The sequence below is a fragment of the Caloenas nicobarica genome, chromosome 15 (genome assembly GCF_036013445.1).
Source record: "Caloenas nicobarica isolate bCalNic1 chromosome 15, bCalNic1.hap1, whole genome shotgun sequence".
In the NCBI taxonomy this organism is placed as follows: domain Eukaryota; kingdom Metazoa; phylum Chordata; class Aves; order Columbiformes; family Columbidae; genus Caloenas; species Caloenas nicobarica.
In genome coordinates, this window is record NC_088259.1 from 14862506 (window position 1) to 14883929 (window position 21424).

Genomic DNA, 21424 nt, shown 5'->3' on the forward strand with positions numbered 1-21424 from the left:
TGGGGAAATGTTGGTGTAAATCAGCACGGCGGGAGCTGTGGGTGCTGTGCAAAGAGGCTGCGCTTTGGGCTGGGTTTCAAAAGTTGCTTGAAAGCTTCTTAGATCTGGGAAGTGTGGGTTTTTCTGTTTCCCCCGCCCCCCTTTAGCCCAGAACATAGATGGCAAATGTTCATCACCTGTTTATCACAGCACGGGCTGCGCCGTCTAGCACAGTTACAAGAACGTTATTTTTGCAAGACGAGGGAAGCAGAAAAATGTAAATCAAATAAACATAACAAATGTAAGGCCAGGGATCAGGTTACTAGTCAGTTGTGAAAGGGGGCGGGGGGGAAAGGCTAATGTGTTTTGAAGTAAAACGATATCTTCTTATGGTGTTGGAACAATAATTCTCAAAATGGGGAAGCACATTCGCTGTGTGTGTAAGAACACGTGAGGCAACCCTGGCTCAGATCAAGGGATACTTGTTCTCATTAACCAGCATTAGAAACCAGTGAGATCTGGCGACATACCATGCCTTTGTCAACTGTCATGCTAATACCTCATTTTAAACAATTGCTTGTCTTTTTTTATAACCTTTCAAATGCACATTTTTGTCATACCAGCTCTGCAGCATTCACAATAACGTTTAGAAGCCTCAGATTTTTTTTTTCCCTGCATTTCTGATACAAGGAGGAAGCGTTGATGAAAGTACAATAGCAGCCGTAGGAAGAAACAAATAATGATAACAAAGAGCCAAGCTCGGGGAATTCTTTCTGTGATCAGCTTAGGGTGAAGAAAAAACGTTGCAGCCCTCCAAGAATGGTAATACACTTCAGGATTGATCAATATTAGTTTTCTGTTTATAGAGCACCTTTCATTCTGAGGCCGCGTGGTGTTTATAAATTAATAAACACATGTGCAAGAATCCCATCATCCATTATTAATGCATCAGCACTTTGAGTTTATGAGAGACAATTATTTTTAACGCCATGAAAGTTTCTGAAAGAATCACAAAATTGCTTTTTGTATCCCATTCTCCCTGCCCTACAACTCGGGCATTGAAGTGCTTTAATAGCACCATGGCTGAGTGTAAGAACACACTCTAAGGTAATTGCTTTTGCAAAAGTGTGTCTCAAAAAATTAACTGAACTCACCATGTTGTTCGTAGGGATTACACCTGACAGAGCGTAGGATAATCTTATATAAAAAACTTTACAATATGGATACTTCCTTAACTCCGACTTGATGTGCGTAGACGCCTTCACTGTCTCCGCTGTCTTAAGGCAGATTTTGTTTCCTTGCCCATGGGTCAGTTCTTAAGGATCTGCCTCCACATCATAATTACAAGCAGCAGTAACTGCCACCCTTTAAGGCAGTTTTGGTCTTTGAATACACTTGGGAGTATGCCATAGAAAGTAATGGAATTCACCTAGAGAGATGCCTTCCCAGTTGGGAACATCTTGTGAAACTCTGACAAGCTACTTCCATTATTTTGATTATACACCCTGTTGTAAATATTATCGGTGTGCCTGAAATTTCAATTCAATTTGTTTAAGATCAAAACAAAGAGGAGGCAAAATGGAAAATGACCCCCAAAAGGAGAAGGAGGAGAAAAGGTGACATTTGAATTACACCTACAGCACAGCATGTGTTGGGATTGAAATGTGGCTGTGAAACTCTCGTTTTACAGACTTGTGAGCTCTGTAAGAACTTGCATTTTTCATGTAGATCAACTTATGTTGTAACAAGTGTGAACAGAGCTCAGTAATGGAGTGTGGAAAGTTGTATTAAATACAGAATTTCAGCATGTCGTCCTATCAAACCGATATATTTAGGCTTCAATTTTAGAACCAGTTCACTGTACACCTACCTCTGCATAAGTAGTCAGCTCAGGGTTGGGCTTTTAATATTAGACTTTTTTTTTAATTGAAGAATGATGTCAGGTGCTAATTAGCATGGGTAAATATGCTTTTATTTTGCCATATCCAAGCAATGGAAAGCAGTAGTTTATAAATTGAGAGTGAGAAGATTGGAAGCTCAAACTAATCAAGAAAGGGAGAAGATTAACAGCCAGTCTCTAGATCCGACTCTTGATATTCAGCGTAAAGGCCACGTGATGCTGGGAAGGACGATTTGGAAAGTTACAATAAAAGTTTAGGGCCTCTGGTGCTGATAACTGAGCCATTCTGGGCAGAGGGTTTGACTTCGTTATCTTCAGCTTGTTTATCTTCTCAAGCAGCCTTTTTAACATCATTTGTGTTTCACCAATGTATTTGTCCTCACAGCACAAATGTAAGTGTGCTTGAAGTTTGTTTCTGTTTTCAGTCCTGAGGAAGGGCTGGCACGCCTGAAACCTCTTCTCTGTTCCAGCTACATCTAATAAAAGCAATTACTTCTCCCTGCAAATCTTGATTCTCTTTCTATCACCACGGTAGCAACAACGCTGCTGTTACTGCTGTTGTGATATACCCTATCAAGCAACTAACGCGTGTTTGAATAAACAACTGTAAGATCCCAGAGATCTTTCACCCCACGAGTTATAAGAAAAGAGAACATACGCGCCACGGTGCGCCGTCATTTCGAAAAGGATCCATTTGCAGAACAAAGTACAGGAACAAAACTGGAGGGTGAGCAAAATGAGCCTCAGGAAAGTGATATATTTTCTTTGAGAAATCTACATGCTATTGAACAAGCTTCTATTTACGTGTCTTTCCCTATGCTATGTGTACCGTGAGAAGTAAAAAAGAAAGGACGTGTCATGCTTCAAGTCTGTTAAAGTTCATACGCAGCAAAAACAAAACAAAATCAAGGTCAAACAGAAAATCTTTAATAGCTGTACCGTCAATGTGCCTTGCAGGATTTGAAATCTATGAGTTTATACAGACAGGATGTATAAAAGCGAAAGAAAAACCCTGCAATTTCTTTCTCATTATAAAAATAAACCCTTCTGCGTTAAATGTGCTGCTTGGAAAGTAACGAAACATTCACATTTGAGCTGAGCATAAAAAAAAAATACCTACGAATGCATTTTTAAAGAATGCGGCACTTTGGTCTAGAATGCAAAGGCGGTGGGGGGGGAGGAAGAAAAGAAAAAAAAAGAGCTGCTGTTGATGAGAGGGAGCCTGGTAACTGAATCTGGGCTGAGGAGATAGTTACTAATGCAAGAGCCAGGCACATTCTTGGGGGGGAGGGCGCGGGGACCTTCTGCATGGTGACTGCACAACAGCGCTGCACGGCTTTTCTGCTGTCGCAAGAACCCGATCGCTCCCAGCTTGCTCATCACCGTCTCGTCTGTGTCTTCATTTAGTAAATCTAATCATGTGAGCACGTTAGTGAAATCCGTGAGCGTGTCCGCGTCCCGGAGCGCCGCTGCAGCGGGCGCTTCCCGGCCGCCCAGCAGCGCCTGCGCTTCCGCGGGGGCAAAACCAGGAGAATCATCTGACACGACGGGATTTTCTTTTACTTGTTGCTGAAATAACGCCGAAAGAAGTAATTCGTGCAAAGGGGAAACTCAAAAACAAGCCACAGAAACACTGATAAAGCCTTCTCATAAGAGATCCTGCCTGTTTGCTAGTCTCGGTCTCATCCGAACGTCGCACAAACAATTTAGGGACAATTTTGTAAGCAAAGAACCAAAATGATACTGACTTTACAAATAGAAATTGTTGTGCAGAAATGAAGACTGTAAAATTTTACACTCCTAACTCACAGCCCAGACACCCATCTTAAAAAGGACTTCTAAAATTTGCTCTCTAACTTTGAGCCATTAGGTTACACTCTGATCATGGTTTCAAGCTTATCTCCTTAAAAGCTAAAACACTGCGTATTTATTTATCTAGTCATGCCAGTGAATGGAGAATTTCATGTAATGACTTGACTGCTAGAGCTTTTTTTTTAAAAAAAAAAAACCCACCAAAACCAAAACTGCCAAATTTTGTGAGCCCTGTGAGAAGACTCACCCAGTCTGTGGCAGAGCTGGGACTGAGCCCAGATCCCCTAAATCCCCTTTGTGCCTTAACCACACGACGAGCCAGATTTAATAGCTGCCTAAATATGAATCTAAAATGAGAGAGTCCCTGTGCAAAAGAATGAAACGTGGCCGATGCCCTGCTGCCAGGTATAGACTGGGTACTTTGCTACTCGGGTCAGTTGTTTGAGACAAACATCCCCAGTAACCCTCAAAATACTTTAAATTTAGGAAAAAGCTTCCTGTTGCCTGATCAGCTCTGTTCTCATTCTCTCTGACAGCGAGGGTTTTCTCATGTGCACTACACAGGAGAGCAGGACTTGAACCAGTTCGCAAGACTTTTAGTATGGATTTTTACATAATGTAAGTGCACATAATGTAATTTAAAAGAACTTATAAATTTAAGTACATTAGGAGTTTGGGGACTGAAGCTAAAGTTTTCAGCTTTCAGCAATGTTATTTTCTTTTTTTTTCTGTTGTTATGGAGGAGATTATCACAATTTTGGGCATGTTGCCTGGTTCCAAAGTCTAGTTTGGGGCCAGGTTTAATATTGCAAGACTGTGTAGTAACATATACTGCAGAACAGTAAACACAGGTCTGTCAGTCTTTCCTGTGCATTTGTTGTAGAGGTTTTAACTTCATACATAATGCATGGATTGTTGAAGCTTCTCCAGAAAAGCAGCAAATGTCCTCAACACAAGGCAAAACAGAGGGGGAAGAAAATATAAGACTTATTTTTACAAGTTGGCCCTTGCCTCATATCAAACATTTCCAGCACCATGAGCATAAATCACAGAGGTCACTGTGGCTGATCTGTAAAAAGAAATTGGATGTTTTCATTTCAGTCATGTAATGTGATATTATATGACGCATTTTGAGAAAAGAGGGAAAAAGAAGAAAAGTTTTAAGATATTCTGAGCCTCTCATTATTTCCTGAAAGTCTTTTTCTATTTTCTTATGTTTTCCACAGAAGTACCATATCTCAGTGGATAAAAACCATACGGCTCCTATGTTCTCTGTTAAATCATGTTTACAGTCATCCAGAGTCCTGGCTCCAGTGAAATGCCCCTCGCGATCAAGAAGGTCAGTATATTTCATCTAAAAAAGTACAATCTTTAAAAAGGGGTGAAAAAAATGAAAGGAGGGGGGGAAGTACCGAATTTTGGTATGTCATGAGAATAAGAAATATTGCAAACCCTGACTGTGCGAGTCTTTTAGGAGACATAGTTAAGACCAAAAGCACAAGTTTAATACTTTTTAAAGTTTGTGGGCCCTGAAGTTTGTAACTCTTCAACATAAGGACTTTCACAATGCTAAAATCAGAAGACAAGAAAAAGACTAATTTTTTAAGAGTCATAATTTTTAAGAGTCATGTGACTCGGAACATGGGGTGTAGCAAAACTGGTGACTCCTACACTTATTGCCAGCAAAATTCTACTTTATTCTTCTTGCTGTGCTGCCATTTGTAGATAATCGATACTCAAAACAAGTAGCAAGTCCTGCTCAAGAGTACTGGCCTACTCCTGTGCTTCACCTGGGAGTGTTTGTGGGATCAGGTTTGGTCACATAGTACAAATGAGTACACAGCAAGTTACAGAGAAATGTGAAGCTCTTGCAATACAGTGGAATATTTTGCATACACATACAAACACGTCGCTTGCATACATCATGCTGCAAAAAAAAAATCACACTTAAAAAACCAACTGCAATTGGTCATTGTTCAACAAGCCCTACATCGGTTTCCTCCTGCACCAATTCAAAACTCTTGGACCATTTAGAGCAGCGGGAGGACCGAGACTTAATGTCTAAAAACCTGTGAAGATGCAGACAAAGGCAAATCCCCGCGGTCTTGGTTCACACAGCTGATTCATGGACTTTCAGGACACTAGTAAGGGTGCACCATCTACCTATATGACTAGTTGAAGGGACAAGTCTTAAAGATTATATATTTTACAAGTTGGGCCTTATCAGTTTGACCTTCTTTTCGCAAAAATAATTGTTTCAAGTTGGTGTGAAGCAAGATGCGAATTTGCCAATAAAGATTTCATCTTCCAGACTTACCCGGTGAGTATATTACCACATTCTGTAATGTTTTTGATTAATCTTTATTTGCCGTGTAAGTGACCTAAATTTCAACCTGAGTAGTGTTGCTCATTTCGGACTGGAAGATCGTTTTGGGAAAAACTTTAAAAACAAAACCAAAAAAGCCCTCACATTAATTTTAGTTGCAATTATTTTAGAAATGTCCTCCATTCAGGCAGGATGATTTTTCTGTTGAAGCAAATAAGCCCCTGGGTGTGATCTAAACCTACTGATGTAAATTAAACTGACTTTTACAGGTCTCGGTGTGTCTTTGGGGGAAAAACAGGAGGAGAGAGCACATAGAAATTCACCTCTTTCTTAGCCCATTGACTTGAAGAAGGTGCTAACCTCAGAGTCTAGCAGAGATTAAGCACTTTGCTAAGAGCATTATAACAGTATTACAGATTGCATTTAACGCCTAAAAACCTCCTCGGTTGCAAGTGGAATCCTTGAAAAAAAATATTTTAGGTCTTTTGTCTGCTTGATTCCACTTTGGCGCCTATACCTCCAGAGAAATGATGCTACGCCAGACACGACAGCTGAGTGCTTATGACTGGCGAAAGAAAAGCAAAAATATACGAGACCCTTGGCTTTTTGGGGGGTGAAGTCCAGAGCAAATGGACTTTCTGCCAATGTTTCTGCAGTTCCCGACCCCCCAGAGCCCATCGCGGTTCCCGGTCGCATGACAGAAAGGTGGTTCGGGGCATTTCACCCCTCAACGACCCACAAAAAAGGGGACCGGCGGGCAATATTCACGAGGTGCGTTGCTTTCATTTACATCTGCAAAGACGCGGCTTCGGGAGCAGCCCAGGCCGATCCGGCCCGTAATGGCCCCTGCTGGGCATACACTTTATGTCAGGGTGATATAAGGCTTCATACAGCCGCCCTCCGCCGCGTTTTGTGATGCAGGGCGATAACCATCGCCCCGGCTCCCTGCATCACAAAACGCACAGGCCGCCGGGCCCCGACCCGCCGGGGACTCCCGCGCTTCCCCCCCGCACCGCGCCGCCACAAAGGGAACAATCGCCGCGGCTCCCGCGTCACCCCGCCCGCCTAAAGGCCCCGGCCCAGCCGCCCCGCGGCACCACCGGGGGCAGGCGGCAGCGGCGGGAGCCGCTCCGGGCCGCGTTATTTAACGCCGGGGCCCTGCCGGGCCGCCCGCCCCGCCGGGAGGGGGGGGGCGTGGCCTGCGACAGACGGGGGCGGAGCCTGCGCGCGCGCGGGGGGTGTGGGCGTGGCCGAGGGCAGGGGCTGCCCGAGCAACAGCTGCCGCGGGAGCGGTTTACAAACAGTGCCCGAGCGCCAGCGCCGCCGAGTCCGGGCTCCGGCGGCACCGCGGGCGGCTGCCCCCGCTCCCCTCCTCCCTCTCCCCCCACCTCAGGATGCCGGCCGGGGAGGCGGCTCAGGCACAGGTGAGGGAGGGCTGGGGGTCAACTTGCAGGGGGCTCCGGTCCCCCTTCCCCTCCTCCTCCTCCCCCCTTAGGGGGGCACCTGAGGGAGGCGCAGCCCCGTTCCCCGCGGGGCGGTCTCTGCCGTGAGGGGCTGGTTGTGTGACTGGCCGCGGGGCGGGCAGCTGCCTTCCGGGACGTTCTGAGGGGACCTGGGGGGTACGTGCCCCCACCTTGTGAGGAGGGGGGTCCGGGGGGACGCCCTCCCTCAGAGCAGGGCCGCCCACCCCCGTGCCGTCCCAGCGCACTGCCCGCCCCCGGGGGAGAGGAGGAGGAAGGGCAGGTGTGCGGGGGGACGCGGCTCCCGGGGAGGTGTCTGTGTGTGTGTGGGGGGAAAGGCCTGGGAGGGTCCAGGTGTGCGGCAGCGCGTCAGCCTTCCCCCCTCCCGCGGCAGGTAACGAGCCCCGCCCGCCGCCCCCTCCCCGGGGCCCGGCCGGCCCGCAGCGCCGCGGGCGGGCAGGGCAGCGAGAGGCAGCGGCGGGAGAGAGAGGGAGAAACCCCTTCCCTCGCTGCCGCCCACCCCGCAACTTCTCGCTGCCCCCGGTTTCCTTCTGCCCGGGATCGCCTCCCCCTCCCTTGCTCTCCCCCCCCCCCCCCGCCCCGAACAAGTAGGTGTCTCAAACTTCCATTGCATACCTGGGAATTTGCTTTTAAATACTCGAGCCTGGGTTTTGGGGATGCTTTTCTGCCGGGTGGGAGGCGAGGTGGGGGGGGGGGGAGCGGGAAGAGACTATTTCTTTGTGAGTCAAAGATGTTCCTGGAAGAAGGATTTGTAGTAAGTGGCTCATGGGGCGGAGGCGGGGGGGGGCTTGTTAATGAAAAGTTTATTGATCCGTTTTGCCAGTTTTTGTCTCGTTTACCTTTGTCTTCTAAAGGCTAAAGCCTTCCCGATCATTTCTTTGGCATCGTGTTTCTCTTTTTTTAAGGGGAATAGGAAGTTTAGAAAATAAATAAATAAGCCTCAACTGACTTCTTAAGCAACAAAAGACGTTGCCAAACGAGGACAATAAAATTCTAGAATATCTAGAGATTGGATTTCATTCCTCTTCCGTGATACCCACTGGACTTTCTGTTTCTGGGTGTGGGGTTTTTTTTGTTTGTTTGTTTCCCACACAGAAAACCTGCAGCCAAAGTAAGGTCTGTATGAATTCTAATGAGCCATCCCATAAAATGTGTTATGTGACTCCCAGTAAGTATTTGAATTGAAGTGTAATAGTTTTGAAGTGGTGGTGAACAAAAATCTTTATGTTAGGTTATTGATCTGCTGATGAAAGGCGTTTGAATTTGAAAAGGATTTAGATTAGGGGTTTGTGTGTTTAAAGGTTTTTTTTTAAGGCAACAACTTTTTTTTTTTTCATTTTTGAAATGACCTTGAGAGCTTTAAAACTACATCAGTTTCTACCAGTGGGTTTGAGGGGGAGGCAGTAGCAGAAGAATCTAGTGAAAATCGAAAATAGAAATAGGAACTGAAGTAGATGCAGTGAAATGTTTTCTTATAGAAGTATATGTGAAAAGGGAAGTTTTTGTAAGAATGTGTGAAAAAGAAGAGAGGGAAATAACGCGGTTTCAGATGCAAGGAGAGGGGGGGGAGCATATCATTCTTCACATTTTATTAGGCCCTGAAATGCAGGGGTGATATGATCTGGAAGACACAGAAATAAAACGCCTAACTACAAGTTGAATAGCAGGCATTGACTTGCTGACCAATGCTTACATGCTCGTTGGTTGGTGGGGGCTGGTTTTGTGTCTGCAAAGGTATCAGAGCACAGTGCTATGACAATGGCTTGCAAATGCTTTAACGCCATGTTTTATTGCTCTTAGGAGCTCTTATTAACTGTAGGTTTGGGAATACGACTAATACTTTAATTTGTGATGTCCACACTGAGGTTTAAGCATTTCCTTAGATAATATAAAAGGACAGTTTCAGCTAAGTAGGATAAACTGCATTCTTTGGCAGAGGGGGAGGGAGGAGGGAAAGGGTGGAGGAAGCATTTTTTTTTTCTTCCCCTTTACTAGTTCTGTAACTGAGTCAATATTTTAAGGGCTGTAGCAGGAATGTGGCTTTGTGATCACTAATCTTTCTGTAGCAGATACTTTTAATGAGCAGTATCGTAATTTTGTGCAAAATATTTGGATTTTGTATCTCTCAGCTCGTTCTTGAAAGCAGTATGAGTTTTCAAGTTTTGCCTTTAAGTTTTTAGGAGGATGAATATGGAAAACAACTTTAGAAGCATGGTTATTACAGTGATTATTGATTGGCTTGGCCGACAGCCAAGCAACTCTTCTGCATGCACCAGAGTTGCTGATTTGAATTCTATAGATTCTTTTTCATATGTTAGCCTTTTTGAATCGTTAAACAGAATATACAGCTATTTAAGAACAGTAGATCAGTTTTTAGTTAAGGTTGTTCAATTATGTCTTCATCGCTTTGGAGTTGGTTGAATGACTTGACATGAGATTAAGCACAACAAAAGAAAAGGCAGGGGAACAACAGCTGCCTTCCAGTACCAGAGCACTAGTATTCTGAGCAGTTAAGCATTTTACCTTTTAGTATTATGTGGTGTCAGGCTTAAATGTTAATATTTATATTCGTGTTTACAAGAACCTTGAGCATTCTGATAAAACATCAGACACTCGAGTCCTGGATATTCGTGTTTTGGGGTTGTTTGTCTCTTGCATTTTTACGAAAATTATCGTAAGATCTGATACTGAGGATTGAATTGATCTCATTAACTTTTAAGACAAAAGTAGCAAACAGTCACCACTAGTTTGTACTTGTTTAGTTACTGTGTGGTAAGAACTTTAAGGTGTGTCCTTAATGGCAACTGACGATTCTTGCTGCGAAGCCTTGTTTATTTTAGGTAGATGTTTTATACAGAATTTCCAGTGGGACAAATTACTACACTGACTGCACTTATTCTTTCTGAAGACTGCCTGTAAGCATGAGAGAATAATTTTGCCATGCTGCAATCAGTATATATTCTAAAATTGAAGCCATTAAGTTTTGCTGTGTATTTTGAGGCTTCTCCTACTTCCTTTGTTTAAACATTCTTAAACAGTGCATATCATGTATGAGTTTAAAACATTCATATAGCACTATTGGGGCTGAATTTAAATTTAAAATGAATACCTACGTCCTTGTTGATCAAAACAGAAAAAACATTTCTTTAAATAAGTGGATGTTTTCTGGTTTTGAATGTGGTAAAAAGGCTATATTTGTATCTTGTAAACAAAGTTTCATATTAAGTAGTCTTTAGAGAATGGCTTCCAGGCTTTGGATTAGAGTATTTTTTTTTTTCCCCTTCATTTTAAGTGAATAATGCTTTTTGGTTTTGCTTTGTTTTGGTAGAGGTGGAGAGAGCAAGATTTAGGGTAGGAGCTAGAAAGGGGAAGATGATAAACTTTAGCACCTTTTATCAGCCTGTCTTACACAAAAGGTTACTTCATTTTGGTTTCGCCTTTCATTAGATCATACTAAAAAAATTCCTTTTTGAGCACTTCTTTCTAATCTTCAGAATCTGTCTTTACTACTATATTTTCATTTAGAGCTGTGTCGATAGATTGATATAATATTTTATGTGAACAAAGTGCTAAGTTATTACTGTGATCAGGGGAAATAATTTTAAAAAGGAACTGTGGATTTCACTTAGACTTTCAAAACAGTGATTACAATAAACTTTTAGTTACAAAAAATCTGGAAGTTTGCAATTAAGAAGCTCTGGGGAAACATTAAGTAAATTTTAACTTCCCTTTGTTCTTTGGGACTTTCTGTTGTCCCAAGTGTTTCTAACCTGAATCCTGATTTGGAATCCATTGTCCTAGCAAAAGATTCTATACCCTGTGTATGTAAATACTCCCTCTTTGCTGCGTTATGAAATGCTGTAAGTGCTGCTGGCATATGGAAGGCACAGTCCCCTTCCCAAGGTGGAAGGGGCTCCGCTTGCTTTTCTTTGCGAGAAGCTGAAAGAAGAGTTTGACCTTTGAACTCACCCTCACACTTCCACGCTGCTTTCAGGATGATTAAATAACCAAGGATATTTGCCTGTGTCTTATGCTTATTTATCTCACTTAAAATGTTCTAATACTTCACTGTTGAGGTATTGTCTTTAAATATAGCAGGACAGTGCATTTCAGTTGCAGCGGGGCTGCCATTTGCCAGCTCAGCCCTCTTATTTTTGAGACTCTTGATTTAGAACATCAGCATTCCAATCAGATACTCTTTCCACATCTCATAACTACATTAATTTCAAACTGCTCTTTACTTCTACTGGACTTTGGGTAACTTCTGGTGACCCTTGACCCCCCCCCCCCCCCTTTTAAAGTGACTTTAGTACGAAAAAAAAAATCTTTCTAGTGCATTAATACAATCAGGGGACTCTGCTTGACTACTGTATGCATGCTTTTAGAGAGATATGACTCATACCACAAGAGATTTGCAACTGAATACAAAAGTAAGGAAAAGGATATGACCAAGCTATGTAAGATTCTTAATATGTGTTATATTTTAGGATTAAAAAAAACCCAACCAAACAAACACATTTTACCTAGGTCTTTGTGTACCTCCAAACAGAAAGCTACTCTCAAAATTATTAGAAATATATATATTTTTTTTAAAAGTAATCTTGTTTTGTTGCTGATGAAAACTTATTTATGCCAAACCTGGGTGTATGTCAATGGGAAAAAAAGCCCCAAACAAACAACAGACTTTACTGTTATAATCATATGACTTTGGTCAGAGCATAGTTTATAGCTTACCATAAATGTATCTCTCTTGAGTCTTCCTCATTTTTTTTAAGGGGGCAGCAACTTAGTGGTATGATAACAGACTTTCAATTTCAGAGCAAAACAATGTACGTTCTGGGAAAACATGAGTTACGAATCAAAAATATGGGTGACATACTTGTTTCGAATTATGTCTTTGATTTCATTGCAGAAAATTGAGTTGGTTATCAGACTGCCTTGAGAATTTCAAAAGAAAGTACAAGAGGAAATGTGGTTAGAATATGCAGGAAAATCTATGTAGATCAGTGTGACTTGAAGATTTGAGCAGAAACCAGTCCAAGTGTAAGTGAATAATTGACTGGATAGTGATTTTCTATGTGCTAAGGATTTTATGTAACTAAAAGTATCAAAGTCTGAGTTTGTTTATGCGCAATGGGTACACTTGCATTTTTCAGTGTAATAAAGTGAGTGCAGTTTACCTCTGACATAAGCTACATAAGGGAAATTAAAGGCCTTTGTATTGTGCTTACACTTCATCGTGATAGTTGAGAACTGGTCGAGTGAAATAAAATGTATTCCAAAGACTATGAGGTTTAGTACATTGTAAGGAATATAGATGTAAATGCGATCTGGAGAAACCACAATTTCTGTTAGCTTTAACATTTGTTTCTAATATTTTTTTCTTATGGTAGTAAAATTTGTGAAACTACTGCCTGTTTGAAAGGTCAGTTTCTTGTGGATGGTAACTGCGTTCTGGAACAGTTTGGCACCATGAAGCCCAGTATGTTGGGCTATATCATCACATACATCCCTTTAGTCCACTGGTGTGACAAAATGTAATGCCAGGTCATTTAAAAGGTTTAGTCTCCATCAGTCTCTGGGGGTTTCTGGAAGGTCTCCCGCCTGCATGGAAGAAAGGAGGCAGCTACTTGAAGTGTCTGTTTCTAGCACTTTTCTATTTTAGTATCATTGGATGCTAATCCAGGGATGACAAAAGTAGAAGTAAATGTCTTTCCCTTGAACCATGTACCTTTTTCCATCTTTCAAGACTGATTTTTGCAAATACATAATTGTGGATATGTTTGAAAGTGACAACTTCAAAGCCTGTGCTATGCAGAGGGGAGGGGTAAGAAGTTGCTGCTTTTTCTTGCAAGGTACAGGGGTTCGAGCTGTGGTGAGTAAGAGTTCGATTCGGAGTTGAGATTGGGTGAGTGCACTAGGGAAGATTAATGCCCTTAATAAAGTGAACTCTGTGGAAGTGACTACTTCTCTCAAATTCAGGAATAGTAAAATCATATCTTTTCCTGTTATTTCACCTATGCCGCCCAAAGGGATGCAACTTGCCTATAATTGCTATGGAGGAACTCCTGGTTCTTGAGTAATAGGGAATTAAGTCTAATTTGGTGAACTCTGAATTTAACACTTCTGTGTAGCTGTGGCCACTAGAGAGGCCTAAGGTCCTTCTGCCAAGAAGTAAAAAAGTCAGATTTGCTTTTAAGGTCTCCGAAAATATATTCTTTCAAATGAAAACCAAGACTAAACATATAAGGGCAGCTTGTGTAAGGTGAGACTGACTCAACAATAAAAACGTATCACTCACTCCACCAAGAGAGTCTTTACCTGCTGTGGAGAGAACAGTAAACTGTTTTGTAAGGTAAGGGGTCATTGCCAGTTTAAGTGCATGTAACTTCTTGATTTAATGAAGTTGCATCATCTTCTAGCAGTGGTGAAATGTGTCCCAGACTTATTTAAAATAGGATCGCTTTTGTGTCTTTCAGATTTTCTACAACAGGTATTGGCTGATGCATAGTGTCTAAAGTACAGAGGGAAAAAAAAATCTGGCTGTTAGAGCAGTCCTTCTGAACTTTAAAAGTCAATACTTACTTGTAGCACTTCCTCCTTTAGTGCCAAGAATTAGTCTCTTTTATATTTGCTCTTGCTCAGTGGAGGAAAAACATGTGCAAAATGATGCAAGCTTATATGTTCTCTGCTTTAAAAGGAATAATTACATCTTTTGATAGAAGAGGCATTCAGTTCACTGAGGAGACACATTCAGCTCATCCGTCCTCTGCCAAAACACTGTTAGACATATAGCCTTAAAGAAAAAGGGACTCCACAGGAAAAGGTTTTTTGGAGAAAGGATATCCTTTGTTTCTATTAGTGTAGATGTCTGAAATGGAGGGAGGGAGTTTTCCTAATATTGTTCATTATTAACTACTAGTTATTTTCCACTAGTGATTAAAATCCTGTTTGCTAGACTTCATGGACTTGCATGTATGTCTGTCTTATCTGACTACAAAAGAGCTTTCAATATAAAAAAATATCTCTAAAGTGTTTGAAGAAATGCCTGGATAATAACATTCTTGCATTCTGGTGTATGTGTTTCTGTTTCTTCAGTTCTGTTTTTATGAATTGTCTTAATATTATTGCTTTGGAAAGCCCTGTAACGTTGTTAGAAGGGACTGTAACTAAGGAGAACAGAGTAGCTTAGAAAGGATAGAAAGATATGAAAACCCTTCTAAGAGTTTAAGTTTAGGATGACTTTGAAAACTTCAAGCCTGAAGGATGAAGACTACCAAGGGAACTTAAGTTTGCAGATTTAGGGAGTGGAAATTCCAATTCGGGGTCATCTTTTATGTTCTCTTTTCAACCTGAACGTCTAACGTATTCGTTTTGATCTTTCCTGCAACTGAAACAAACAACTCTCTTCCTCCCCTTCCTCCCCCTAAATCTCCATTTCCTTTAAAAGTACTTATGTTAGTTCTTTATCAGGCTGAACTGTTAACAAACTTTGTTTAAAAACATTTTTGTACTTGAACACTTAAAAAAATGTAGACGAGAAACAATGTTAGGTGTACTCATGCGCTTCTCTGTGAACAAAGAAATACACTGGGAGGTTATGTTAAAATAATTTACTGTTAAAAGATAGAAGGGAGTAGCTCTTCCCATCCCTAGAAAGCAATAGAATGCACAGTAATGAAGAGTAAGTTACTGGCTTCATGTAGCGTTATGAAGAAAAACTGGCTCTTTTTGCTGTTCTGCAAAATAACGTTTTATCTGTGCTGACTTTTATAGCTTTCCAGTGTTTTAACTTGAGTCACAGGCAGATGGACAGTTGGACTCTTTCAGAAATAAGGTCACAGTCTATGCAGTAAATCGTGTGTTGTCTGTCCTAGATTTAGGGGCTGTCCTTCCCTCAAACTGGGGTAGGAAAGACATTTCTGTCTGATACAGGAAAACACCTTATTGTGTGAGGTGTAACATGTATGCATTTCTTCTTAAGTGGAGAAAGGAAGTTATTTGGTTGCCATAAAAACCCTGATGCCTGTAGAGGCAAACTTGAAATTTCAGGCTGTGGATGTTTGGAAATCTGACTAATGTTTTGGAGCAACTGGTAAATTAGAACCTCACAATAACACTTTGCTTCACCTTCTGACTAAACATAGGAGGCTGTGAAGGCCACAGCACACCAGGACGGTTCGTACAACGGAGCCATTGTCACTGGTGGGTTCTGCAAGCGCTGCACACACAGCCTAGGACACTAGAGGTACTATCTCAAGAGTTTAGAGCTCTTGAATATTGTTAGCAACTACTTGGGGATGGTATTTCTGCTTAATGTCCTGTGTGTGTAATAGGTGTGGTGCAACCGGTTTAACTTTATGCTATAATATATGTGTATTAAAAAAAGAAAAAAAAGGTGCTGTAAACAAACTTGAGTTCAGCCTGGGCTTTTATTTGAGAATTTGAAGTTATATTTATGCATGAGCTACTCTGCCTGTGATCAGTATGGTACCTGAATATAGATATGCTCAGACAAAATGGATAATATCTGTGAGTTAGTTTTTATCTGTGATCTCAATGAGGAAAAAGTACCGTTAACTAGTTAATTTTATTTGTGTTTATTAAATAGAACTGGAAAACTATTTAGAAAATAATTTTTAGGTTGAAAGAAAAAAGGTGTTTGAGTAACTTGTGGTTTCCAGTAAGCAATCAGCATTATAAAATCTATTTCTTTAGCAATGCCAAAGAACAGCAACCTGTTCTAAGGTATGGACATACCAAGAGAAAAGAATGTTTTGTGTAAAAGGACTCTTAATATCCTGAAACTTATTGAAACATGAGGAAAACTGGAAATTTTTCTTTTTAAAGTGGAACTGAGAGTTACACGGAAGTTTCTCAAGTCAAATATACACAGTAAAAATTAAGACAGTCTGCAGCAGCTGCCTCTCTGGTGGGATTATGTAGGACTTGGAACCTTGTGGAACCTTAGTAGGATGGTGAAAGAAACTCTCGTCATCTGTTAAAACAGCGATAGCTTTGCTACTGGCCTTGAATTTAAGGATCTGCTGAGGGTTTTTTGAGGTAGTTATATCTGCTTTTTACAGTTTAACAATAGTTTTGCTGGCACAGAATTAGTGGGGTATAGTTGTTTTCCTCATAGTAGCTATGCAACTTTTATTCCCAGTGCTCTGTAGTGTTTAAGATGGGAAATTCAATGGTTAGACTTCGCTATTCTCTGAAAGGTGTGCCTAGAGTTTTTATTACATATTCATGGAAATTTTGAAATGCAGGAGGTAAAAATGCAATAAAATTACTACTGATAGGTCATTTCCCAAAGAAATCTTTGAGATCGTAATATTTCGTCTCTGGTTGTGTAATTTAGTAAAAATAAATTAAACTTCTCTACAGGCACTTAAATAAAATTCTCTCTGTTTTAATAACCCATTTATATGCAGCAGATTTTTGGCGTGGTTCTTAGGTTGTGTGGCAAGTGCAATGAAAACAAGATGTTCTCATCTGTCCAGTTCAATCTTAATTTGTATATGTTTTGTGGTGTTTATAAATATAATGGGTATCGCTCCAAACCTGTTGAAATTTTTGACTAAAGGCCAGAAAGCCAAATATGACTCAGTTGCGAACTAAAGTTTGCTAAATGCTCGGGCTCCCGACTGTTGGAAGAATAAAGTACAAGAGGTGGGATCCTGCAGTTGAGAAGAATTTGCCACATCTGGACAGTACAGCTGCAGGATGTGCCCAGATGTGCAGAGCAGGACAGGTTCCCCCAACCTGTTCATTCTCCTGGAGGCAGTTGCAGGAACCGCTGGAGACGTGGGCCCTGGACTCCAGTGCGAGGTGCACGTTAACATTTACAAATGGGTAGGGGAGTCAGAAACCATGATTTCTTGCCTTGCTTTATTGTGAGGAGGGATGGTCATTCTTAATTTTCAACCTTGAGTTAATCTGTAGCAAATTTATCGCTTTTCAGCTGTTGGAAGGAAGGATTTCCTGTTTTGTTCTGTTCCTTTACTGAGTATCTTGGACTGATACTGGTGTGTTGTGTCTGTTCTTTTGTTTTCTGAAAGTGAAAGACAACAGAAGAAACCCCAGGTACTGTATTTTTTTGTTGTTGAGCTGGTATATAGACCTTCAGCCACAAATAGTTGCAGCACTCATCAAAACTGTAGGTTGGCTACTTTCCCAAGGAAGCAATAGTACAGAATTAAGGCAACTCTTCACAGTTTAACTGCTGCCTACAGGGTTTTGAATAACAGGAATGTATTTAATCAGCATTTTTGGTCCTCAAATCCAAGACATAATATTATCTTCATGAGGAAGAAAGGTTTTGTTAATAATGGATAAAATCCTACCTAGTGCAGATATTTAGTTTGTAGTTCTAGCATGTGTTAGCTTGTCCAAACAGCGAGAGTGTAAAATCATGCCTGCTTGTAAAAGCCATATACCTAATCAGGGTGAAGTGTGTAATCACCAGATAGAAAAATTAAACTAGAGCTTTATAGCTCACCTTCTGACTCTAGTAGTGTTATCTTTTTTCTTCTCAGTTTAAATACAATTCTGGCTAGTTGCATCTGCAGTGTTCTTCAGAAATGCTACCTGCAGTTTTTAAGTCTATAGGTACTACCTCTTGTATATGGTGGCACAGCCAAGAACAACAGTTGCCTGAACTGCAAATAGGCATTTGAGATTCCTAGAACAGGAATATCTTGCTCTGCTTTGCAATGCTGCCTGGAAGATGAGCTGTGGCCTGTTCTTCAAAAGTGTTCAGAGCTTACTATTAAAACCAGTGAAAGCCTGAAAAGCGTTGAGCAGCTGACACGGGGTGGTGGAGGTGTGTGAAGGGTGTTGAAGAGCTGTGGAAGATGTCTCCAAAGGGCTTTTGTTCAAACCTATTGATACCCAGTACTACTTGGATCCAAACTCCTCTCATGATCCTTGTGTTAAAGTTATATGCTCTCTACGTGCAGTTGTGAGGACAGGTTGAGTTTTTTGGGCAGCTGAGTAATGTCGTCTTTGATACATTTAAATGAGACGAGATTGAAACAAACCTGTTTTCAAAGCGCTTACCACAGAAAATGTTATTGATTGATTGGGGTAGATTTTTCACACATCAGTGACCAACCTGGAGCCTTCCCTAGACTCGATCTATGCCTGTGCCTTAAAGTCTAATAAATCTTAAAGCACATGGCTCCTACAAAATGTTTGTATTATTGTAGGTTAGGTTTGAGTAGAACTGTATGTGATGGTCCCTGTTACAAGGGTGTCCCTTCTACCCTTGTCCCAGAGTGCTGGGGAGTATAGGGGATTGAGGGTGGATTTCTCCTGGTTTTCATCTGCTTTCTCTTTACAGTGACTTAATTCTTGTTGCTCTATTGTGTGTATGTTGTAATGCCACAAAGTGGGAAGCGTAATAGGATTCCTCCGTATTCATAGACACTGCCAAGGAAATAGTTGATGATGAACCTCAGCAATTCAGTACGTGGGACTTCGGGCACTGTGGCGTTTGGCTCTGACTTCATACCCCAGAAATGCCTCTGGCCTCTTTGTAGGGTGATTCTTATACCTGTTACTGCACAGCGCTCACCTGTGGCTCTGAATGTAAATGCATTAAACTCTGTTCAATTTTTTTGTCTTACCTGGATATTCATTATTGGTGTTCAGGAGGCTTTCCAAGTTGCTGTTTATTTTTGGTTTGCAAATAAATTATTTTCAGGCTGATAGTCACCATTTATGCACATGAGCTTTGCCACAGCATGTTATCCTGTTGTGTAAAAAATACCTCTTAAAACTACAGTAGAAATAGAACAAAATGGCAAGTTGAAACATGAAGTAAAACATGCTAACCAGCACCCTTTGATATGTTTTTTTTTCCCTTGTGTTTTACAAAAGGGAAAGCTTTTTGAATATTCCAGCTTCAAACTTTTGTTATGGCTCCTTTACCTGCCTATGGGGGGGTGAGTGAAAGCCAGAAAGTCAAAACCAAATGGGGAAGATAAAAAGGCAAAAAGGTGGCAATAGAAGCCATTCGGAAGTGTTGTACCATAGGCTAAACCTGCCTATTACAAAAGGTTTTTGAGTCATTATGCGGAGAGGAAGTGTTAATCATGATAAAGCTGAAAATGGGATGAAGGGAGTAGTTAGAAGAGAGACTGGCTGTAGAAAATCCATATTTTGTTGCCATCAACGTATCAGGCAGTGGCTTGTTCCCTCTTTTGCCCTTTACCCCCACCATCCATCCGCTCGTGTTTAACTTAGCATATGGTGAGTCGTCGGCCTGGTCCTGAAACAACTTTGGTTAAAAAAAAAAAAAAAAAAAAAAAAGGTAGGCGCTTCTTGGTGTCAGATTTGATTGTTGTTGAGAGCTGGATTAGAGGGCTGGACAATGGAGATGGTAAGCTCTGGAGATACAGGAAAAAAACCATGGAAAAGAAGCAACTGGCAACATGAATGTTATTCTGTGTTGGCATTCTGGTAGTTTTGTTTGTCAGTCTGTATTAGGCTCCAGGATCTTGTTGTCTGCATGATGGTGGAAAAGTAGCTTCTAACTTTTCAAATTCAAACTAAAGAGCATTCTCAGGGCCAGGCTGTAGTGCAGTGAGTCGATCAAGTGTTTTGAGATGTTGGATCTGTAATTCCTAGCAATGTATTGTCATGTCTCCTTTCCCAGATGGTTATCTTGCCCGGGCTTGGCTGTTCTGTGGTAGGTAAAGGTATCATATGTAGTTGAAGGCATCATATCAAACTCTGGGTCTGTAGATAGAGATCGTTGCCTTTTTGCTTGAGCTGGTTACAGGTCCTGTCCCGTTCACCTCCTGTGGCTGTTGGACCTTCTGCCAGCAAGTGACCTGGCAGGAGTGTTCTCTGCAAACAGGCTTGGGCCACTGAACTATGTAAACAGTTCAAGTTCTGGTGGGTGATTTCTATTGAAATGGTTTAAGATTTAATGGCTTAAGACCACGTTTTTCTGTCCAGCTAGCATGGCTGATCAGAAAAGGCTGGAGGAGGTCACCTCAGCTGCATAGATAACTACATCTTTACCTGCTACAGCTGCTCCTCATGGAAATCTCTGTAGCCTGAACTATTACAGGCTTGTGTTTGAGTTGTTAACCTATTCATTGGCTGAAATGCCGCAAAATGTTTCCATTTTTTCCAAATAAAAGCAAGGCAGAGGTGGAAGCTGAGACGAATTTTAAAACCTTACTTTGCCCATACTGTCTTCTGCTATAAGAGCTATAGAGCATATTGTGTTTTGAGGGACGTTAATTCAAGTAATGTGAATCATTGGCCAGCTGTCTTTTGTGAAATAATTTGTGAAAGCTTGAGGTTTGAGTCAAATTTTGAATGCATTATTTTCATTAGATATTCACGTATTCGGAACTGTGCCTTATCTTAGAATGATTCTTCTTCAATTTCTATGGTCTTGTATTAGTTTGTTAGACTTTTCTTTTATCCAAAAATTTGATCAGAGTCCTGAGCTACACCATACTGCGATTTGCCAGCCCAAAGAGCAGTGGCCTTCAATTGCAGCTCACAGACATTATAACTCTTGTAGACTTACACATTTAAACTTGAGTTGTGATTAACTATATTATAACTCTCTTTAATCTTGTGGAATCTTAAAACTTCCCTTTTGAGTATAATCAATAAAGCACATTTTTTTTGTTGCATGTGATTTGAAATTTGAAGCATTTCCTTTTTAAATGTGATAGTTGGCCTCTTGGGTGATTTAAATACTAAACTACTATTCAAGAAACGGTGTAATTAATTTATTTCAAACTTTGATCTAATTGTACCAGTCTAAAATTGTCACTGAGACTATAAATCTGTGGATAAAATAAAAGCTTTGAGTAGTGGTATTAGTGAATAGTTCTTTAGACAAAGATTTTTACTGATGCTTACTGTGTACCAGAACTAAGAGAGCTGTCTAGT

General features: G+C 41.1%; 1 protein-coding gene across 2 annotated transcripts in view; it reads left to right on the forward strand.

The window, feature by feature from the left end:
* Window positions 1–7298: 7298 nt before the first annotated feature.
* The window catches only part of ZNF217 (zinc finger protein 217), a 28406-nt gene continuing 14280 nt past the window's right edge, over window positions 7299–21424 (forward strand). For both annotated transcript variants that reach the window (XM_065645854.1, XM_065645853.1), the window contains exon 1: window positions 7299–7441. The gene's annotated coding sequence lies outside the window, so the exon portion shown is untranslated. The remainder of the gene's footprint in view (window positions 7442–21424) is intronic.